Source organism: Mastigoproctus giganteus, chromosome 2 (assembly GCF_048544385.1).
Source record: "Mastigoproctus giganteus isolate SK-2022 chromosome 2, ASM4854438v1, whole genome shotgun sequence".
Taxonomy (NCBI): Eukaryota; Metazoa; Arthropoda; class Arachnida; order Uropygi; family Thelyphonidae; genus Mastigoproctus; species Mastigoproctus giganteus.
The window spans coordinates 77,921,859-77,947,170 of record NC_143576.1 but is presented as its reverse complement, the minus strand read 5'-3'; positions in this window follow the sequence as shown (position 1 = coordinate 77,947,170).

Genomic DNA, 25,312 nt, shown 5'->3' with positions numbered 1-25,312 from the left:
AACTCCGCGTGCCGTTTTCCGCGTCCACTGACGTCACTGGGAAGTGAGGCGGAGGATAACAGATGGACACGCTGTCAGAGAGCCACTTTATGTTGACGAGAAGGGAGGATGCCGGTGACACCGCCGCTTGTCGGGGGACCAACTTGGACACTCAACTGTCAAAGAAGAAAAGGACGAAGGGGAGAACGGCTATGCCCGCGTGACGACATACTTCTCTAACTCCTCGTAAGCCTACACCGCTAAGGAAGGGGGCCTTGGAAACGGCATCCGTAACCCTTGACCCTAGAAGAATATAAATCATAGTATCACCTTATCTCCGCAGTCTTTCAGATAATGAATTCAGCTCTGCAGTGTACCCACAAGGCAAAAGCTCCGCCAGAACTCTCAGCATCCACCGCAGACATCTATTCTGAATGCGTGATGTAATGCTCTGTCCCCCTAATGTACAATACACAACGCTGGAAAGTTTGGCTAAGTTGTCTTTTATAACATTAAAGGAACTGTAGGCGTTCTGAGACCACGTAAGGAAAAGGGACACAAAGCTTCCATAATAACTTATGAACTCTTCTGAGAAAACCTACTATAGGGAACAACACCGAAACTGAATTTTCTGGGTAACCTTAATTCTCCTCTTAGTTCCTTAACATAACAAACAATACTGGCCATATTTAAGAACGTTTCTTAGCGTATTGAATTTTATGATCAACTGAATTCTTCATAATGATCTCTTGCCTTAGATGTTCTTATTCTTTTTCCCATAGTTTATTTTTTGTGTTTTCTTACGTTAAATTATCGCAGCATTAATATGTCGACTAATGTCCATCGCGATATTTCTTCGCAGTTTTGAAAATAAATTTTTACAAATTATGAATAAATTTCTCAAAAATGAATGCAAAGTTTAAACTAAATGAAAATTCCGTGTTACACTGAAGTTATTGTATATCTGTTAATGATAAATTTTGCCTATCTCTTCCCTAAACTGTGGTTTCTTTACTGTTTATTTCCAACTCTTCTCCTTCTAGGCATTCAGAACAAAGTCAGGTAAGGAAGCAAAAGGTCAACCAACCAGTAAGAGTAAATAAACATCAAACACGAGTTATGTTGGAGAAGAGAAAGCAAAAATAGATGTGTGACAATCTGCCTCACTGAATTCATCCACCGATCTCTGACTATTAATGAAAGTCCGGCCAAAACTTTTGGACACTTTTAGCTCCTTTCTACAACCGCAACCATGGGGGCACTTCTCAGTTAATCAACAGTGTCCAGATGGTTCTTTGTTCCATACGTAACGCAGAAGCTAAAGTATTAAAACATTAATAATTCCAGACTTGGGAAAGAAATTTCTTCCAAATCCGGTGTCCCAAATTTTAATAAAATAGGAAACTCAGCTCTTTTGTGTTTTTCAGGTTCGGATACGTCTGCATCTAGACAAGACGTATATGTATTGAATATAGATATTTTTAAGTGTGTGAGCGTGGGGGAGAACAGAATAGAATGTCGACTTTTGTTGACTATATTTTGTTTTTGTTTGGACAGACGAGCCTCCCTCCTTCCATTCGATAAGTTTCACATGTAAGATAAGGAAAGATCAAGGTAAGGTACAAGTTGCTTGAGAAGAATAGGATTTACCTAGGTTGCCAATCCCCTCCTAATAGTCTGATTTGTTTCTGATAGAGACGAACGTTGTTATTACTCGATTGTTCAGCTAAAAATCCAAAATCTTGACTGAACGGCTACTTGAATTTTGGCGAGTTTTTATCTTTTATCTAATTTCTCTGCATTAAGTAAAATATGATGTCCTGCCTTTTACTAATTTTCATTAGCAAAAGGCAAAGCAACTAAGGTATCAATGTGTTATATCTGTTAATTTCTATTTTCGGTTTTTCATCCAGAAAAATGGACAAACTGGATGAAAATCCACACTTTCTACAATAATGCCCATCTCATAAAGCCAGGCTCGTTCGCGTCTGGTTTAAGGAAAATGAGATTCCATAATTAGCTTAGTCGACTCAAAATCCTGATTGGAATCCCCCAGAACACAACCTTAGATGAGTTTGAATGCCGGATCAGGGTGAGGTCAGTGTGGCCAACTTCGATTGCACTGAAAGGCGGATTGGCGTCAGATTCTAGTTAGCTGCAATCGTGAACCCATTTTAACATGCAATCTGCGATTTTTCATATTTATGCCTTCGGTAGATCGTACAGGCTGCAGCTGTATGATAACTGGGACAGTCTGTGATCTATAATGGTTGGGCACATCGGACTTAAATGAAAAAAAGATCCAATTTAAAGCCAACTTTCACACATAAACACCTCAACGAGTCCCCCTATATCCCGTATTTCCCAAAATACAGTTTATTTTTGCATATTTTCATAAGAGTTTCGCTACAGTTACATCAGATTTGCTAATTAGAGATTGCCAACTAATCTCTAAATATTCAACGTGAATTGAAATGTTATTTGAATATTTTGTAATTAATCAAAACTTAGGAAAATCGGAATACAGTATCACTATCTGATTCTCTTGTATATTTTACTGGCGTAATCTGCAATCCTCTGGTAATGGGCAAATTGACAATGTACAACCTTAACAGTAACCTATTATTCTGTTGAATTATTTGCTGCAACAGAATCGTTGCCATTCTAATAACCAACCGGCCAAAACACTTAAAAAACACAAAATTACAGAGGTCAGTTCAAATGCGCATGCTGCTCAAGCAAACAAGAAGTAATCTCCGCGATCGTATCATTTCTCAGAACTCATATTTCACGTATTATCCGTTTCTCTTCCCAGACATCTATCTGCAACGTTAAGAGACTTTCCCAGCTGCTGTCCCACAAAATGTTTACAAGCCTGCAGAGGATACACTTGAGCTGTCTTAATCCGTTACGCCGAATATAAGGACATATAATTTACCATTAACTGCTTCTTTGTTCGACATCCCCTCGTGACATTACAGTGACCCAGTTCCAGGAGCGAATCTATTCCCAGGTCATTGTTGATCGAGTCCACTTCGTTAGCGCAGTTGGCAAACTCGTGTCAGTTGACATCGTTAAACTTGAACATTTCCTACAGCAAATAACAACAGATTTTACGGAAGATCGCGGCAGATATGGCTTTCATTGTCAACATCCGCCTGATCGACCCGGTTCGGCAATGGTAGATGGTAAGAATGACTCATTTAGATAGGCATTTCTTCTCATACACTTCGTTCCGCAATAAAAGAGCGAACGTATCAAATAGCGGATGTTGGCGTGAATCTATGGGACAACACGGTGCTTTATACACCTCGTGCAGATGCCTCACACAATTGACGAGAATCAAGAGACTAATAAAAATAAAAAAAAAAAGGCTGAAGAACTTTTCACTAACGTTGGCAATAAAAAAAAGCTTTTTTTTTTTTTCATCTCCGGAATGTTCGTGACGTCAAACGGCAGCTGTGTGTGCGTGCGTGCAGGAAATTTTTCGACAGTGACTTTTGGCTGCATTCCTTATTAAACAAGCCTTCTCTTTATTTTAGGCAGTAAGGGTTGTCGTAAAAATTTTTATTTGACCAGCTGAAGGAGGTCGCAGTAACTGAATGCCGATGAACCAGCGCTCCTTACAGAGCGTTTATGATCGAATGCTCTAGGTGCGAAGAGCGATCGAAGGTCAAAAGTAGCGTTCTGGCATGCCGGTTTTGTTCAACCTATTTCTTTCCATAAGTACGTTTATAACACCATTTGAAAAGAGATAAGCTCGTAAAGTGTTTTCGTGCTCTCCTGGGGAGTTAGTTAGAAGACAACAACGCTGTGGTTCAGATGATTCGGAGTGCGGTAAGGCATCGGAGGAGATCCGAAGCAAAAGCAAGTGCGTAAATTAGATCCCTAATGGGAACTACCATCCACAATGTGGCGTTTATACTATTGCTTAGCTTCCCTTGTGCAGCCCAAACAGAAAAGCTGAGCTCAAAAAAAAAAAATCAAGTACATTATATCATGCTTAGATTAAATCCACAATGGATCTTTGTGAGTACCTTGATTATTACACAGACTCAATGAAAACCGAAATGAAGCTTCTTAAATCGATTTTTAGAGACTTGAGAGTTCTTTGTTTCTTCCACCAAAGAAGTCCACCATTTCGTCAACTCGCTTAACGGGCAAATGGACTTTTAGAACACCCAAACTCATCCTCTGTGGTGTTCTTAACTCTCCTTCCCTCTCGAATGCACCCTTCATGTGTGCAAGTCTCCCATATAAAAATAAGGATGTTTATTTCTTGTTTGTTAAGAAAATAACGAAATAAGAACTTCGATAATATCTAATAAAACTACAACACAAACGGAATAGATTATCATCTAACAGAAAATCTGGAAACCGTACAAGTTCTCTGGAATCTCCCATGTATCTAGAAAGATGGGTTCTATTGTGATAGCTATTTCAGGAGGGGTTAATTCGGGTTGTTTTAAGATAAAACGAAGACCATGAGGCGCCAATATACCTTGTCTGGAAACTACATGTATTCTATGGTTGGCGAATCGAAAACAGTACGCTTCTGTCCAAGACCAACTAATTCGACTATTGTTAAAAAGCCCCTTAGAAGTTGCTGTGAAAACCACCCGAATAAATCACTCCAGTCTCCTGAAGGGAAGCGACCCTAGACCCATCCAAGGGAGGGCAAATGACGTATTTCTTAAACTGACACGGGGTATTTAAAAAGGGGATCTGAAATCCACGCTAGATGAACGCATTATGTTTCTTCATAATTCATTATAATTTTTTTTTTCGAACTGGAAAAGCGTCTCAAAATTTCAGCACAACAAAAAATGGAGTTTAAACTGAACAAGACTTGGAAGCTAAAATCGCAATGAAATTATCAGAAATATATTTCATGCTATGAACACAGATTACTCTCTGCACGCATTCAATCCTATAACGTATTAAACATAACACGATTTTATATGTGTACATGTCTGCGTGTATACATCTATATATTATGTATTATTCACTGTTTTATATGCACTCTCTTTCGGCGAGGATCTTTCTTTGTCTCGTGCTTTTTTTCTTTCGTGTTTACAATTTCACCTGCCCATAAATTATCCATAACCTTCTGTAGGCTGCCAGCTCTCCACGTGTCGTTAGGTTCCTCCGAGCCTTCGCCTAATTTCCAACTTCTCAATACATCAAATAAAATATTCATTCTATTGCGAACGAAAACGTCAGACGCTGATTGTGCGTTCGTCCGATGAGAACGAACTACGAACTGCTGGTGGAGTCACCCAGGCCAGCTACTGCGGCGAAAGTTCTTTTAGCAGGAACACGCTCCTATGGGGAAAGAGAGAAGAGACCAGTTATATAACTACGGACGGGTAAAGACTGTGCAACGCTCTATTATTCACGGCAGCGGACCAAGCTCTCCAACAATCGTCGCAGTCTGTCAGCCAACCAGATTTCTTGGAGCAAGCGACACTCACACGAGAAGGTATGGATCTTCAATAAAAGGGGATAACAAGCAACAACCTGTTATTATCTTTAGCTCCTCCCATGGGATCAGGGAGGGAGAGATAGAAAAATCCAAAGGAAACAGGAAAAGAAAGTAGATCGAAGTCATCTCCAAATCCATCATAGGAGAGTTAACACGCTCTTCGTCAAATGTCATAAGTTTGGACTACGCTTCATTTCTTTTTCTTCCTTTAGTTCTTTCCTTGCCTTGAATGATGAGCATCGCGCAAAGAAAGGAGTTTGGGAAAGATATCAAAAGACTGTTTGTTTGGGATGAAGTAAAACTGCATCATATCCCACAGCGAGATCCTGTTTGAAGTTGAGTAAATGCTATTTCAGGCCTGCTTAACATGTTCCCGATGGTAGAAACCATGCTGATCGTTTTATTAAAGAAGATAAGGTTTCTTTGTTGCTATTGCTGCGTTCATTCGACAAGAATTTTTTATTCTTAAAAGTTCTTGTTTTATGATTCTGGGAGGAAACTTTCAGTGTGTATTTTTGTGTACATACACAGTAGTTATAAAGCTCTTTCCCACTTTTAAAAATTAATAACTCGAAAACTATAGGCTGTATCGAAGAACTGTTTTTTTATTGTAATCAGTACATGGTCTTATTCTTCTTCGTCAAAATAAAAGCTTGAAGTCTTAGTCCAAAATTGGGTAACCAAGTGCAATCAAGTTTATTTTAAAATGTCGCCCGAAGACAAAATAATTAACCTTTATTACAAGATTGGCGATAGCGTCATTGCAGCCGTTAGAATGTATCAAAGACAGAAAAGGAAAACTGCCTTTGAAATAAAAAAAAAAAATGAAAGAAAAAATGTCTCTAAGCCTCTGTATTCAATACTGTAAGGCGTTTCTGCTAACTACTAAGCATAGAAGTAGTCGCCCATCAAGATCACAAGAAATAATTCAAAGAACTAATGAGGCGCAACAGCAAGGTCAGATTCGTTAAGATTATCTAGATCTCGCCATACAGCTCGTGTAACTTGTATTCCCGGGAGCACGGTACTCACAGCCTTAAAAGTAGGTCTTTACCTGTTTCCTTATCAAACATCAACAAGAACAATCAAAGCAGTTGTGATTTCACTCAGTAGATGACTGACAAGGTTTCCAGAATGGTTGTTAAGCATCCTATGGACGGATGAAACCCACTTTCATCTTGATGGATCTGTTACAAATATATCGAATTCGGACCAGAGAAAATCCTAATATACGTTGAAGAATGATTCTAACCACAAGTCTGAAAATCAAATTGGCTCAGATTATCCAGTGTTCGCCACATATTTTGTGGAGCATGGTACCTATGGCTCCTGTAAAAAAACCTTCACGGAAGAGCCAATTATCAGTCGCCGTTCTCCAGAACCTGCAAGTTCGTCCTAACTACAAACAGGACTTTTGATTGTTAGCATATTGAAAAACGATGTTTAAAGATATTTCTCCTCAAATCTTTCGGATTTAAAGGACACAGTCCGTCTGGAGGTAGTGAACATTCCATTGGAAGTTTTGAAGGAAGCTGTGAGGAATACAATTCCCCGTCTTGATTGCTTATTAAAAAAATAATGGTGGGCACGGGAAGATTTGACCATCAATAAAGATTTTTGAAAAAATATTAATGGGTAATTTTAAAATTGCTTTATTATGTTGACTGAATCATTTTAACCAAGGGAAGGTCAAGGTTAGTATCTGAATCCAAAATTTTTATTAGCCCCTCCCCCTCACACAGTGGAATCAATTTGGTAGGTACGTACTGATCAAGTACTGTAATTCTTCTAATGGAAATATAGTGAAGCTGCACTTCAGATATTGTATTCAGGTCTGTAGGCCAACCCTAAAAAAAGGACATGCACAGAGGCTTCAGAGAAGGGTGATCAGATTGATGAGGGAACTAATCATTGTTACCAAGAGGAAAGGCTTAGACGATACGAACTGCAAAGCTTAGCAACCAGTCGTCTTAGGGATACCTGACCGAGATGTTTAAGGCCCTGAAAAGGAAATATTCTAATGGGTAAAATGAATTATCAAAGAATATTCTCAGTGGTAAGTGAAACAAGAACCAAGGGGTAGAAATAAAAAAAATGTAGTACGTAACAGATGGCTGGACCTTGTGAAATTTACCTCCGCTGGAATGTTGAAAGTCATTTAAATAAATTACTTGCAAAGTAGCAGAGGCAGGGAGTTTGGTAAAGTTCAAAACGAAACTTGTTGGCTGCTTTTATTTTTCTTTTTGAAAGGTCTAGAAAAAAAATCCTTTTTTACACCTTTTTTTTTCATAAAATATAGCTATAATAACCCGGTTTAATTATTATCTTTACCAATCAAGGAACCTAAAATATATAAGCTATGTATAAGTAAATCTTTAATATTACAATTCCTAATGCTATGCTATACAAAAAATGGATATGAAATATAGTAAGAGACACTAATATACCACCTCTGAAAATTAAGCTGTTTTGTTGAAAATATTACGTGGTTAACTGAACACACCTGAACAAAACACTTTATAGATAGCCTTTACTATCTATGCTGGAAATTGAGATCATGTCTTAATTTCCAAAACAGATAGTACACAATTTGTTTTGACATAAAGAATTTTTTTCTGTTAAGGTGCGTCCAATTAACTCTAACATTTTCAATAAAACAACTTAATATTTACACATCGTAGCTCAGAGTCTCTTACTTTAATTCATATCCATGAGATGAACAACCATGTAAATTTAGCTCCTCTTTCGACTAATTAGTTATTCATAATGCTATTTAATTAGTTTTGTTCTTGGAAATGAGTGCACGTGCCTACAAACTGGGTGCATATGATGTATTGATACTTTTGTAATAGAAATGTATCAGCGTATCATGTTCATAAACGATGCATACCTTAAAGCTGAAAAGGAGAAATCCTAAAAAAAGTTAGCTTACTGTTCACTATAGTAAGTTTTTCCATTCATAGGTAAAAGATTCCAACGTTGGAGTATCAAATTCCAGTGGTAAGTTCACTTGATCACCGAGTCCGTGGACATTAAGAATGTGCTGTATAAAATACTTTGACGATGGAAGAATAGAATGATGGAGCATTTCTGTTCAGATTCTCCATTATTCTGTTCTTCCATCATCAAAGTATTTTATACAGCACGTTCTCAATGTCCACGGATTCGGTGATCAAGTGAACTTACCACTGGAATTTGATACTGCAACGTTCGAATCTTTTACCTACGAGTGGAAAAACTTACTATAGTGAACAGTAAGCTAACGTTTTTCAGGACTTCTCCTGTTTCAGCTTTAAGGTATGCATCGTTTATGGACATGATACGTTGATGCCTCACCACGAGTCGACTGGTCTCTGTGTGTGAGATGTTTAATAATAAAATTAATAAATTTGAATTACATTAACTATTGATTTCAGACAAATATTTACTTTACCTAAATCGCTAACTGCTGCTATCTTCTTCCCCACCCCACAAGAAGTGGTCAATCGATGAACGAATCAGTTTACGTTCATGTACAATAGTTGACAATGCACTTTAAGAACACGCGCAGCTGTAGTTGGACAGCATCTTTCAGTGACATGCGGTGTGCCTAACACCACACACCTCGTTACCATTCGCCTCACCTGACAAAAGTTTCTTCGACCCCCTCCCGTTCTTCCGTCCCGCCCGCCACCACCCCCACAGCGCTATTCATCATAAGTAACGATCTTTAGCGGATAAGCCTATCTTGTCTCTTGACGTACTACCTGGCAGTGCGGTAGTCTTGGAGATTTATTGGACTTCTAAGCAGAACGGTCGTGTATGTTCCAAGAATCATGGCTCACGCAGATATTCCGTGAATGTTTGCGCAGAACTGGGCCGTTATCCCAGCAGGTGTCTTGAGACAAGGGGGTTTCGAGGGAATATTCTGCCATTCCATTAAATGTTTATCAGAACTTTGTTGAGGGAATAATTGATGCGTTCCTTACTTAATAGTAAGACAACAGGATGGATGATGAGGCTTCGCTCTGCCGTTTAGAGACCCCTAACCATCCATTGCGATGATAAATATTCGAGTAATATAGTAGGAAAATTTCATTAAACATGTATTAGTAGAGCATCAGTTTCTTTGGAATATGCTATATACACTTTATAGATGGAAGAGCGCCTGTTGCTGAACAATGAGGAGAAAAGATACATCATCTCCCAAATCACAGAGCAGGTATCCCATACAAATCTCTCTGTTTCTCTCTTCTTTAAAAGAGTAGCCTAACTCTTTAAGGACAATTCAAACAGTTGTGTTACTATTTATACTCTTGCAATTTCCATGTTATCTTTAGGGCTCATCTATTTATATATATTAACATTCTATCACCTTACCTTTTATTGAAATTGCTCCCGGTGGACAACTTTTTCAGGATCTTTGCACATGTTTCTTCCAACACATCAAAATATAATATTTAAAAATTTGATATATATACTAATTTTGAAAACATTAGCATTCACCTAAATCCCAGTCACCGTTCCTATTCTTTATGAATCTTCTTGACTGACTATCACCGAATATTAAGGGTACTCAGTAACAAACATGATTATGATCTGGTTTTAGACAGAACACTGAAACCCTCCCTCCCCACGATAAACTATAGAAAATCATACCACACGAGCTTTATGGAATGTTTGTCTTTTAAAATACTGGGAAAAAAGGTGGATAATCTTGAAGCATTCTTCGCATCATCATCATCATGGCGGATTGGTTGTTTTTTGGGGGCGGTGGTATCTCACCATACACAACAATCTAACGATGGTTCATTAACGCTAAATGGTCAAGTTTTGTTGTTCTCACTGTGTGACGGAACAGAATGAATGGGCAAGGATGTGTAGTATTCTTTTCCTGAATTTGGGTAGTGTCCACTCCAACATGTTCAACGTCTTCGGTTTCTTCTTGACATCTTCTGTCAGTTCATTGTGCTGGTTCGTGATACTACAGAGCTCTAGCAGTTCTGTCCTAGGCAGCTACTTGTGATGCAGCCTTTTCTCAGCGGAATTTCCTACATATTCTGGGATGCAGATTCTTGAAGAACTCTTTGACACCGTGAGGATTTCCTTATTCACCTTTATTTCATTTGTGATTTGGTATGGTTTGTTGTATCCATCTTAATTAATGATTAAATTGGCTGACAATTATTTAGAACTTGGACTTTGAACTGTCTTCTATATGTATCTATTTTTGTGTTGCTTTAGAGGGTCTTCCCATCCTGCAATTGGGCAAAAACATGGAAGGGAGTACATTATAGTTTTGGCAATGGCGCTGTATATCAAACAGCGGTGTTGCCAAACTTTAGTAGGTACAATAAATGTTCTCAGTTATAATGCGTGTTGAACTGCATTAAGATACAAGATACCAGATAATATTGCATAGCAATTTTCTGTTTAATGTTGTAGAAAACGAACTGTGACCTCCTATTAAACGACCATGCCTTTTCCAGGCGCCTTCCTCCCAAGAGAACTCTAAAATTCTCTCGCCTTTTATTATTCGCCAAATTTGATCAATGTGTTTTAAGCGTAATTTTTCATTTTTAATTAATCTGTTTACTTACTTCACCTAGTACGATCCTCTGATCAAACAGTTGATACCTTTTTAAACATAGCAGCCACGTATATGATTGCAATTAAAAAAAAAACTAACAGATGACTGTTTTATATTGAAGCAAAAAAACAGAAATGATCCAATGGATGATCGGCTGAAATATCGAGGAATGAAGCTTATGAGAGGAAGGAAGAAGGGAAGAAATAAACTAAAAAATGTCAAATACATTGGCAAAGAAAGTTGCTGTTGGACTGGAGTACATTCCCACTTCCTTGCTAACAATCGTAGATGTCCAGAAAATGTTTTGTTCTTTATATAGCAGATAAAGAAAGCGAAACGATTGAATTTTGAAGCAAATCGATAATTTTTTTCCGTTGGGTTTCCACAGCTGAAGAGGAGGGGTTAGGCCATATATGCCTTAATTTCGCTAGAGTGTTCGGAGCTAGCTTTCGAGAGGCACAAGTCAATAACTGTGGGAAAAGTGGTAAACAGGAACAGATCACAATGATTAGGAAGGCAGGGGAAGAAGTAGAGGGGGCAGTTACGGTTTTAACTAGAGTTCGAACAGTGCTCTCTGCCAAGTCACATCGTTTGCAGTGGAAGTTAGGTCATTTTTATGTCAAGATGTAATCACCTGTGATTGGATGTGCGTGCACAAGCAAGTGAAATAGTGTCTCCAAGGGTTTCCGATAGCACCAAACTCACAGCAAAATTATTCGTCCGTGATTTAAATTCAAATGATCTCATGAGCATCATGGCTGAATTGCTTTCTTGCTTCTACAATGTTGCATCTAACCATCACTTGAGTCTTTGATCAAATTAGGGACGGGAGTAACAGATAGTAAAGGTAGCCAGTTCAAGATTAACACCAACAATACTAGTTAACGTTTTTTAGTCCTTATGGTTGTATACAGTGAACGATGAGTTTATATCGCTCGCTTACACAATTTATAAGGAAGACTGGGAATGGGGAAACTGTGGTAGGTTCTTTGGTTCCAGACAGTGACGTAGTAAAAGCAAGCTGAACTCGATTTCCCAGGAAATTTTTAAACATAACTTAAAGAGATCATAAGGCATTCCTTTTAAAAACTGTGACTAGATGTAAAACATTATATCGGAACTCCAAAAGAAAACACTCAACTCTTTTTTTTTTTCCTGTTGGTTTTCCACAACGAAAAAAAGAGACCAAGGCGACAGAAACATAAGATTTTGCGCCCAATCAAACGTGTATGATTCGCGTGAAAAATCGCAATCATTATTTTTTAGTGCAGCAACTGTTTTTTTTTCTATTTAATATAGTTCATCAAACTACCATCTTGCGTTACGTAGAACGCTTAGAAGAGAATGTGAACCCGTCAAAGAAAAAGTTGGTGAGGTGGAGACTTCACCAAGATACAACTCCAGTTCAGGAGTCACACTGAGTTCGATGTGTTGATTAAAATTGAGTTACTGAGGAATTTAACCATCCACACAAAAGTCCTGATTGGGTTTCTAGTAACTTCCATTTGTTTAAATATTTTTTATACAATTCTTTATAATCATTTTTCACACAAATATACCATGAGCTGTCAAAAAAGCTTGAAACAGAAATCATATATCTGCCAGGCCATCTAGATTCATTTTATCATTAAAGAATGCGCTTTTCTGTGACACTACAGTAGAATTACGCTGCTCGAACAGCAAAGTGAACATAAATGTTGTCCTGCGAACTAATCCTTAAAATATTGAAACACAAACTCAGTATCTCGTTGTGATTAACGCTTTGACATAACTTTTTCCATTTCTGGCCGTAAATACAAGCATAACTTCGTGATGAATGAATAATTAATGTTATATTCCTCAAATTAATTATTTATAAATAGAAATGTAAATTGGTGATCACATTACAATGTAATCTACTCTTCGATTTAGCTTTCATTCAGCGTCGAATGATTGCATTAACCACCAGATGCAAGCACATTGGATTTTTAAACCAATTCCATGCCTATGCAACATGTGTCCAGTATATTCGTATATATAAAGGTTACACCATTTTTGGTATCTGGATGGAGGAAGAATTGATATCGAATACCTCCACCCCCACCACTGCTCCAAATGGTCAATGAGAAAAGTTCTAAGCAGATTTAAATTAAGTAAATTTAATAAATAACACACATACACATTAAAAATAATGGCATTTAGGGTCCACATCAATTCGTTGTACGAGACAGTTTGGTGTATCACACAGAGATCAGAAATTAACAAATTAAATGAAGTAAGAGGTTTAGGAAACGAGATAAATATTGGCGACTTACAAAGGAGGAATGCAGAAATTTAGAAAGAAGAAAATAATATATTTTTATCCATTTATTTTGTGTAAAAAGATTCACGCAGATCCTTCTCATAGGCAGGTTGGAAAGTGAGTACGTGCCTATTTCAGCATGACTGCGTCCATATTGTAACGCCTGATGTGGGACCTGTGAGTCTTGAAACAGGAGAGTCGCGATATTTGCAGAGTTTGACCTCTTCTGTTTCTCTTTCCTCTTTATGCACTTTTTTTCTGTTTTTTACTGCATGCCTAAGTCCATTTTGAAATTTATAAACTGATAACTCCTTCGGGAAGAATGAGTTTATACATCCCGAAATTAAACGGTCGCTCATAGCGGATATTCCCTCTCTGCTAAATGAATGGCATTCTTAAAAATTGGACAATACCAAGGCAATTCATGGTAAAGTGAATTTAGTTCTTCAATGGGCGTTACGTTTAGAGCATTTATTAGTTTAAATCCTCCCCTCCACAAAAACACAATGGAAAACGAGAAGGTCCTTTTTTATAAATTTGAAAGGCCAAAATACTTATAATTGCTAAGAGCATAAAAAAATGACAACGTGCAATCTGAAACGTATTTTGTGAAAAAAACAGATCTTGATAAATCAGAATTTTTGGCTGAACAGAAGCCTCTATTCATCAGATCCTATTAAAAGTCAATATGAAGCAGCACAAAGAAGATGCTTCCATCCATTATTATCCAGGTATTATGAAATTGTAACAACAGGATACACTTTTGCTCCGACTATTCATATTATCCCAATGACATCAATTGCGAAACCCATTTTCTCTCATTCTCGCGAGACTTGAATTCTTTTGAATTTCCTGCCGTTTCAGATATATTTACACAGCTGTAGGAACTATTTGTTCGTAGAATTAGTTCCATTGAGATGTTTATTTCCAATAACTGCGCTGCATATTTACTCTGGGAAGATAATCCCGATAGGAATAGAGAACAGAATTTCTCTGTTAATACCGAATAAAGAGATGGATGGGAAAACACATTGCGCCGTATATATTTACAAAATAGTAATATTATACGTGTGATTTTCCTCGGAGGACATTTTAAACCCAAATCAGGTGCGGTGATAAACATAAATCACTTCATACGTATCTGTCAAACAGCCTCACTTGGAAATTTAAGGTGAGTTTTATGAGATAACCGCGAAACAATACGAAAATCTGACCTCATTTCATGAGGTCAGCGTTTGCATAAGAACTGCTGTAGGCAAAACTTTCAGTTGTTTATGAAGGTTATAATGACGGCTCTGCGCTAAATTTGTGCTCCGATCTGCAGCATTCTATGTATAGCGATGACGCAACGTTTGATTTGTGATTACACGCGAGTTTAGAGCGATGGAATACGGTAACTCTCTGAAATTGAATGCCATATATTGCCGACAGTGAGACGAACTCTCTCGCTGTCAACGCGTTTAATGTCTTTTTGAAATGAAAGTCACTTTGAAACACATAAAATGAAATGCAAATATGATAAGCTCGACTATTTTATAGTTTCAAAATTACCGGTAACTGAAGCGTACAAGAATTTTAAAAACTTGGAAAGCGAGTTTACAATAAATTTCTCTTCTTCTTCGTTTCTGTCTCAACATCCGCGTGCATATTTCAAATATCCGACTGTGTTGAAGAGCAAGATGAGTGCCAGCTTACTAAAGACTGTCTTCGATTCCATTTTCTTCCAGGAACTTCAGGTAAAGTGACCAGATCGTATAAAGTCCAATGGAGATAAAAGTTATCAGTGGATTTTTACACAATTTTTAAATAGCCACTACCAATACTAAAGCCTTAAATGGCAAACATTATTCTCCCCATACTTATTTTCTAACATTATCAAAATACCTCACAAGAGAAGATCCACCGGATTATTGGTAACTTTATTTATAGAAAATTATGTGCTTCGGTGTATGTTAAGTAATTCTCAACCTATTGTTGGATGAGAACACTATGGGATGAAAAACCGGAGTTTGTGGGTTAAAAAGTCACTTAACTCTAGACCGAGAGAAAACTGACTTGACAACGGTGTAAAATAAGTCAACGCAAAAGCTCCAAACCAAATTAGAAATAATCCTCAACTTCAGCCCACGACCGTTTCGAACCCAAGCCTTTCTCGCATGGTGTGAGATAGCGAAGGGTCCCTCTATCCACTAATTTAGGACCAAAATCAAAAAAGGAAAGGATGTTTCATTACAGACATTTTCTGAAGGTCAAGAGCTCAAAATCACTTCAAATTAAAACATCGTACTAAAACCTGAGACAGTTTTAGACAAATTAATAGATATTATAAATTATTCGTAATAAATTTTAATATGAAACTTTTATTTATCAATTACTTTACCTTCATATTTGTTGTGGGAAATAATTAATCTACAGTAAAGAAAACGTTTTTGGTAGAATTAATGGAGCTTTTTTTTCCTCTTTTTAACGTGGTGAATAAGGGAAAATTTCGATCATATTTTTAAATAGCGGAATGGAAATAAAAATAGCCTGTTAATACCCTAGGAATTTCCGACATACACTGTTAATTTGGCTTAGTCGGACTCTATTTGGGAGGATAGAATATCGACCTGATGATATTATATGCCAAATTTACATTTTTGGAAAATATGCTGAAATTATTGATATCAAAATAAAAATACGTAACTTATTCATAAATGTATTTTTGTTGTATACTGTAAATCTATAAATACAGTAATTTTCCACATTTCATAACTTTCTGCACAATGTCACAAGCAATCAAACTCTAACTTTCAAAACTTTTTACGGTCGAAACAATCTTAGCATCTTTTAAACCTCTAAATATGTAGAAACATAATACAGACGAGGTGATGAACAATAATTTATCATTGTGAAATTCGAGCACTAAGAAAAGAATAAGTAAATCCATTTCTGAAAATTTTAGTATCTGTACCAAAGGTATTTCACCCTGTACAGGTATCTACTCTGGAAAACTTAGGAGTATTGCGTGAACAGGAAACTGCAGTGTACAAGAATTTTAAAAACTTGAAAATGGAGCACGCGTATTTAAAACAACCCACTGTGTTGAAAAGCGAGAAGAAATCCAGCTTACTAAGAACTTTCTTCGATTCCATTTTCACATAGGTACTTCAGATAAAGTGATCATATCATATGAAGTCCAATGCAGGACACAGCGTTATAAGTGGATTCCAAATGTTTCTTGGAGATTTTATAGATTTTATAATGCTCCAGCCTTGCTCTGTTCTAAGTTTGGTAGAGTTTAGTACATGATCGTGTCTGAGCACCAGAGAGTAATATGTTTTTCGGGGTAGGGACACGCTGAGCTGTTTTAACGAGTACTGTTCAATGGCTACTTAGGTCGGTGTTTCCCAAACTTTTGAATCACGTTTATATAACTAGTTTTAACTCCAATGGTATATACCCATACTTAACGTGTAGTACACGTTAGGTTTCTGTACATTGACCAATAGAGAGCAGTCTTTAACGAAATAGAGTGAGGTGTCGACAGAGATCCACATACCACAGCAGCAGCATCACTGAGTTGTTAAGCTGATAAAGATGATAACATTATCAAAATGTAGTTAATTAAACAGTGTGACGGAAATCATGGAACATCTTAAATCTGATATTCGATTTCGTACAACATTAATAAGTTATATCCGAACTTTTTAGAACTCTGTATATATACCTTTAATTCTCCTAGATCTCGAATTATTTGATTGAGAATATTTCGTATCATCTACGAAAATTCATAATTCCTTTGTAAATGATGCTTCATTAACCAAACATTGATATATGGCAAATAGAATTAGTTAAGAGTATCGCGATGGGCAACAACATTTTTCAGTGAAAACGAAGCTATTTCTGAAATTTAGTTTTTAATATGCTTTTTAATTCTCGGTATTTGGTGAATCAGCGAACGTTGACTCTGTATGTCAGCTCAAGCTGAAACTAAGGAAACTTTTTGAACAACTGGAAGGGCCGAACTTAAATATTAATTCACTTTCTCATTTCACACAATTTCGATCTTAATAAAGTTGCATCATAGGGCAAGGAAAAATATGCCTGGAAATACAAAGATTGTACTGCACACTCTATCCAAGTCACGTAGAAGTTCGTTATGATCAACTATACTGCAATACTTAAGATGGTTAATTTGTTTTACCACTTGGATTAAAGCCTCAAGGAGCTGGAAAATATGTGTGCGCAATGAGAGCGTTCCACAAGAAGTTGTCGTTGTTTTTCTTTTTTTTTTAATCCAGATATATGAAGGAGTCTACAATTCTTCAGCATATTCTCTTGAAAACTGGAAGTAAGCTCTAATTGTAAAGCAACAATCTTAATCTTATTTACAAGTTAGGTTAAAAAGAATAACTGTCTGATTCCTGGAGGATCATGTGCCGAAGTTTTACCAAGAGGAAGAAAAACTATCTTCGATTTTAGTATCTATTTCATAAGACAATGCCATTCCATTCTGTATATCACGTGACTGTAAGAATTAGCCACCTTTAGGAGCATTGTAACTTTATCTTACAAATGTCTCGCTCTTCTAAGCAGACCATTTCGGTTGGAGAATCTGTTCATATCGTAAAATAGTTGCGCACCAACCAATAAAACTAGAAATAAAATCGGATCTTTAATCACATAGGTTACTTTCTCCATCCCCAAAAAGTGAAATTATCTAGTTCACTTTGAATTTTACCAAACTTTGTCGCCTAAACTACTGCGGCAGACAATTTATTCCAATGATCTAAAGCACACTTTTGGAAAGTAAACTTCATGAGCTCTAATCTTCTCTTACTTCCTAAAACATTATATTATTTTCATCCTCGTTCCCCTTACCAGTGAAAATATACCTTCCTCCATTCATTTTATTGATCCTCTTCAGGGCTTTATACACCTCAATCCCCCCCCCGCACCAAAATCTCCAATTACCAAAGCTTTATACACTGCGCCTTCTAAGTTGTTCTTCATATGGACATCGATTAGCGCCACTTTTTCAATCTAGTTGCCCTTCTATGAACTAGGTCCACAGCTCCACGTCTTTCTTAAGATGTGGCCTCCGGACCTGAGCACAAGTTGCGAAGGTCCATTCTATGTATCATAGACTGGTACTCCAAAGCTGAGAAACCAACACAAGGATATGCGAATACATTTCGAATACAGAAAAAGAACACCGCGTGATTTCCTAGCCGCCTGTTATACTAAATGGAAAAACACATATATAATCTTATCAAAATTTAAGTATTTTTGTCTTAAACAATTAAATTCCCTTCCCCTAGTCTTCAGTTGCCATTTTTAGACCCTATCCAATCGATCTGTCATTTTGATGAAAAATAAAATAAGTGATCGTTAACCACGCTTCCTACCTTTAAATAATCAGAAAACTTTGACAACTTCCCACGCACCCCCTTATCAAAGTGTTGAAATGAGAAACAGGAGTGGACTTTTACTTTTGTCTGTACAAGTTTTTGATTTATTTAAGTTTTTGTGTTTGTCAGCTTTTGAGCATCGATGCAGAACCGCCTTTTCTCGGGGGATTCTACCTTCTCCAGTACTCGAGCCCCAGAAGTAGATATTGTAGTTGACAGTAAGTTAGTCTAAAGAATCTTCCGAAGGGTAGGCGTTTTTAGAGCCGTTTAGGGAAACATGCGTTTCATTTAATCTTTTCAAAGGTCATAATAATAAATTATGTTTATAAAAAAGCATTTATTTTTTAGGAGATTGAGCAGGAATTATCTGAATGATTCCATTAAGGGGCGCAACTCCCACAAGGTGGACGGTACGCCCCTTAATAAAATCATTCAGATCTTATATGGGCACTGTATATAATATAATATAATAAAATAATAATATTTATTGGAAATTTAAAAACAAAATACACGCATTAACACAGTGGCGAGGAATGTTATAAATAGAGAGGTCCTCAGGGGCTTCCAGTACAAAAGATTGCATCTCTCAAAACAGGCAAATCGACCATGGAATACAAAGAATTTAGGTTTTATTTTGATAAACCTGATATAGATTTTCTCATAAAAGACCATGAATTTCAAGGGTACCTTATGGAAAGACAGCTACACGTTCCTTTTGTCTTCATGTGATTATCAATGGAGTAGTTTCATAGGCTGAAAGGAAGAGGACGTATATTGTGTGCGATAAGACAAATTCTTCGCGAATGTACTACCTGAAGTATATTCCCGATAGAAATTGCACATTAAAAGTAGGCAATCCTCATGCGTGACTAAATTCTTAAAAGTAACCTTCAACAATTACTTACCTCACCATCTTTAAACATTTAAAGATGATGAAGAAAGGGTCATGGAGGGCGCACATATTGGGCAAGTAATGACGGTAGACTTTATAGTCTTTACTTCCAGAGTTAGCTGCAGTATGTAAGAGCCAACGATTGTTGGTTGGTTAAATAATAAAGATTTGGTATGCATACTGAAGTTGAATAGTAAAATGAATAAAAAATATGGACACGATAAGCCAACCTGGGCAGTAGCCGATAAATCCTACTGCTTTTTTTCGAACAGGCGCAAACCAAAGTATTTAAATTTTCTATTCTGTACCAACAGGCGGGAGGGGATTGATTCTATAAGCCAACTTGCTTAATTTTCGTTTTGAAATGATTGGAGAGCTCTGATAACAGGTTTTAAAAACATATTCTGTGATCACAAATAGAACATGGATTAACTGGAAGTTATATAATTATTTATATGAGAAGAGGTAAGTCAGGAGACTACATGTAGCATGTCATACGAAACTAGTTTCCTCTCGCTGTTGTGGCAGTTTTTCAAGTAGATTTTAAAGTATCTTAAGTAACCGTACTGCTCTATACAGCGAGAGTACTGACCTTACATGCAGCCACCTGATAACTTGTTCAACTTCTCTTTGTAACCGCAGCTATCGATTTAAGGGACAGTATTTGGTACGGGGGGAGAGTGACACGTAAAAGTTACCGTGAAAAGTTTTGCCCGATGCAATTGGACCGTTCATATTGCGGATGGGAGGCACTACTTTGTGGTTTGTACGAATAGGCGCAACTATTGACTGCTCTGTTAAATCAGGTGGGGGCTGGCAGACACTGGTGACTACACCAACATTTATCGATCACCGCACGCGACCTACTAGTGGCCTTTACCTTGCCCCACCCTACGTCACAAAGAGTTAACCAATCAAAGGCAGCAGCTGCGGATGACTATTCGTGACCGATCTATTCCACTAAGAAAAGGTCCTACCTTTGAATGGGGGGTCATCTAAGGGGAGGACTATGACCTGAAAGAAACTCTGTTTGCCGCTCCTATCGATAGCGAGCGATAAGGCAACAATCCGGGACCTTTTGTCACCAGAAGGCCTTTTGTTTGCAGTCTTCCATCGGAAGACTAAGTCATTATCCAATCAGACGACCTTACCAGGCAGCAACATGTTATTCTTATCCCCCACTCACTGCAAATAGCGTTTCGAACACCGTCATCAGGACGCCAGGCGACCAACGACGATACATTATCTTGTGTGCATGTCGTGACAGTTCTGTGGCCAACTCTACTAATGTCACCCGAGAGTTCTCTGGAGGCACTGTACCGGGAAGGTGTGGTGATTATGTGCAAACTGTCAAAAGGTAACATTTCCTGCATCTCCTCCCCCTAGAAAAACGTCATTTGTATTCACAAAGCTTTATGCTGAAACACATCTATTGAGCAGCAAGGATCAGCTTCATTAGTGCAACTCGCACTGTCATTTAAACAACAGTCGCGTGCGAAACGCAGCTCTAGGCTTCACCCTACTTTCGCCATCTGCGTGTTGCTCACAAAGAGAATTACTTATCTTCTCATGATAGTTTAGACCATCGAATGACAGAACAAGCTTTAGGAGGGTTCCTTGCGGCGAGTAAATTAAGCCAGTCGAAGTAATACCAGGAGAAAGGTTTATTCAATTTCTCTTCGACCTGGCCTATGACACAATTGAGGTTCACTGTTTGATACTTTCACAGAGAGCATTAAGCATCTACTGTTAAAAGGCAAATAAATCGTTGAAATTTCGTACACAAGTCAGCTTTCTAACGTAAATGAATCCAAGTTTCTCCAAAACGCACATGGTTGCAATGTCGAATTTGCAACTTTTTATTCTCGATGAAAAGGGTAGACTGATGGTGTCCATCTGCTTTACAAGGACATAACTGCATATTAGCAGCCACCGCAAGATTTTTACCTTAATGAATTCAAGTCTCCAGTTTTCAACAGAAAAAGTTCCATCACTTAAAATATGCAGAGATCTGACTAATAAATCTCTGACGAATCAAACAGATTATTATAGATACTCTATATTTAAGACTTCATACATGAATTCAGAAGTTTAAACGTTTGAAGGAAACTTAACTACACGCTGAATTTTGTCCAGCTGAAACATTATAATAATGGCCAAAGTCATTTTCGATGACTGACCATTATTATGTCTGTACTACTGTGTTCACGAGCCGATTTTTACATGTCATTCGAGCTGAACAACCCGAAATAATTCAAGGGAACCCCTATTCCGTCTATCTGCGATCAATTAACTACAGTCTAGACCGAAGAGGCCTTTAAAACTTCCTACAATCATTGACGAGACTAGAACCTAGATCTCTCCAAACGAGTCACAAGTGGCAAACCCACTATATTGTCATGGAGGACGCAGTATGGCAAAGCTGAGGTCAACAAACTGCACCACAGTAATATTCATAGTTGCATAATATTAGTCAATGGGTGTGGTGTTTTTTTGGGGTTATCTCGGGGCAGAAAACTCTAGAAAATAGACCTTCCTGATAATCTTTAATTAGAGCAAAATATTCACAAAACGGAATTTTAATTAACTGAATTATGACGTAATTGGTGTTTTGTTTTTCGGTTGAGGAAACTCACAGTATGGTTGCTTTTCCAATGTGATAACAATGCATATTCCAGCTATCCATTGCATAATAAATGTATTCAGTGGAATCTAATATCATTGCACGGCTTGTCTAAGGTGATTTGCGGTGATAAATTAAGAGATATTCCTTTGGCGAAGTTTCGCTATCAATTATTAAAATCTTAATTGAAATATTTCTTCAAATTTATACTTCTACTGTTATTATTTATTAAAAATTTAATCGTTAAACAGCATTTGTTTGACAAAAGAGTAACTATCCTCACAATCCTGATTGGTTCTCTCTTTTCTCTCTTTCGAATGAAAATGTGGAACGTTACACCAGATGAAATTCCATGACCATTCATTCTCCAGAACTTGTTTGGATAAAATTAAAAATGTTCCTTATCACTTTGTGCACAGTACCAAAACTAATAATGATGGCTTGTGCGGTGGATGATGCATATATCATGATGGAGATCTCTTTGCAACGAAGAGAGCAATGTTTTTATCTCTCCTACTCCTACTAAATAAACAAAATTTTCGCCCAAGTTCAGCACGGCCTTAGATTAAGAGTTAGAAGTATATCGTTTGAGATGCATTTTTTCCAGGAACAGAATCGATGTATATTGTATCCAACTAGGTTTTCGAACACCCTATCTATAATAGTTATGATGTGTTTTCATTTAATTTCAGTTAACGAGTCCCTTAGTTTCATAGTCAATGAAAAATCCTTTGATTCGTCTGATGCAATATAGTGAAATGAGGCACATCTGGGGAAGGGGCTTTTGTTGTTTACTGTTGGGACTCAGGTCTTGTTAATGCTAGGTGAATCAACTAAATAGAAGATTAGATTCACATTCGGTAGTGATCAAAGTCTGCTTCTCTTCTCTTAATGTGGAACCCCAATGCTTTGATTTTTAGCTTTTTCTGGCAAGGTGATTTAGGAATTAAAAATTAGGCTGCTAGTTCGAGTCCCTTATGAATATATTATTCAAGCGAAGCGAATTGTTTTACTGCTCATTTTGAGATACTCAACCAAATTACTCCACCAAAACAGACGTTGAAACAAGATGGAAATATGGTATCGCAAATTTATCAAAGATAATACCGAAGTATTTATGGGAGAAGACGTTAGATATTACAATATTATGAACTAAAGAGGCCTAATGGTTTCTTTGGTTGCTTCAGTAAGAATATCTGCGTGAACTTGAAGTGTTCAATTAGTACATGTGCTTCTTAACTTGCGTTGTTTCAGGATTTCTGCCGAAGCCTAAGGCATCAGCGTATTATACACTGACGCCTCGTGGCCTTAATTACATATGTATACCTCTGCATCTTAAAAACTTGGTTTTGTTCTTCGCTCTCGGCTTTACTTTTCTTGAAAGCAGCCACTCACTATACAAATCTCAAACCCACCCTACCACAGAATATTAAATAAAATACGTTTAAGGGGCGCAAATAAGGATAGAGTATTGGTTATTATAGTTAAGTGGTGCAATTAACTGTTGGTGAGCTGACTAAATGCATTTGTATATTTTTGCCCAGCTACGTATTACACGAAATATGCAACGAGGTACATGCAACACCCTCCCATTTTCATGTTAAGCCCAACAACATTAACGCCCCAAGGACCGCATTTTGATAATCATTAACACAAATATCCTGGTAAGTCAGCTTATCTCTTTGTTGCAAAAAAACTGAGACCATTGAAATCCAAAGTGAAAAAAATAAATCTCTAACCACATCATTTACGAAGTAAGGATCCACTGAATCTTCCCACAGACGTTGACCTATTTAAGGTAAATATGAATTGAAAAACAGGTTTACTTTTTTAGATATATATTATGTATCACACGTTTCCCAGTGTATTCCAATAAGCACTCCGAAGATGTGGAGTCAGAACATGCTCTGAAGCTATATCTTCAGAATATATTCCATTCCAATATTATCTGTATCACTATTTCAACTTCACTGTGACTCAACAGAAGAAGGCAGCTCTGTCCACAGCGAAAATTGAGCAGTGCAATATACAATTCTGCGTGGATAACTAAATGTCCCTTAGAAGAATCACGAGCCTGTTATGCTGGCCACTAATGTGTAGATTCAACCACACACCATCACACTGCCATAGCCGGCCTTAATGGTACTGCTTTTTTATTGGTAGAGGGCGCAACACATAAGAATGTAATTAGCACATAAATGTCGGAAGAGTATTTTCGGATTTGCAATTACGCCTCGAATCGTGAAAAAAATGAAATATGAAGAAATTTAAAGGCTGTCAGAGCCTGAGATGGTAAACTCAGTTAATTCGAGTCATCACTGAGGCAGATTATTTGTCTGACTTCTCTAACCATCTCGGCAGCTAATCTTAACCCTAACTTGTCCAATTTAAAGCTCAATCAAGACCACAATTTTACTCCGGTTTTAATCAGTTGAGTTCCCCACAACAGAGTCTATCATAAATCTCCTTCTCATACTAACTCAAGGTACATTTGAATCTCAGAAAGTCCCCAGTTAGATGGTTATTTATCCATTTTCCACACTTAAAGGCAAGATGACTTTTCTCAGGATTTCTTCACCCATTCCCCATTTTATCTGAGAGTATTTTAGGACCCGACTAAGACAGGCTCTCTGCTCAGAAGAAAAGTTTGAAATAATCATCCAGGATGCCCGTTGGCTGTACGACTCGTGTCGAAGTCCAGTCAATGCCAAGTGAACGGTGTAATTCGCATCTTCTTGTAAGAATTCCGTATACGTTTACTCACTATGGTTTGTCCTCTTTTATAGCGGATTCCATGCGGCTGTCATCACGTGAATCTAAGCCATGCTACCAAACGGGTACGTCTGCGTCTTAAGTAATGGCAAGTGCGGTGAGAAAGAAATGAGAGAGACAGAAAGCTACACTAAGAAAAAAAAAAGGGGGGGGGGATAAAAGAAAGGAGAACAAACAGCAAATGCTCAACTTCGAAATATTACATACCCGCGATTGTGCATTCTTCCGTAGCCGCAGACATGACCTCCGCTACGTGCCTCGAGGAAAGCGACATCACCCATCAAATCGAGAAGCAATGAAAGGAGTGCAATTTCGTTC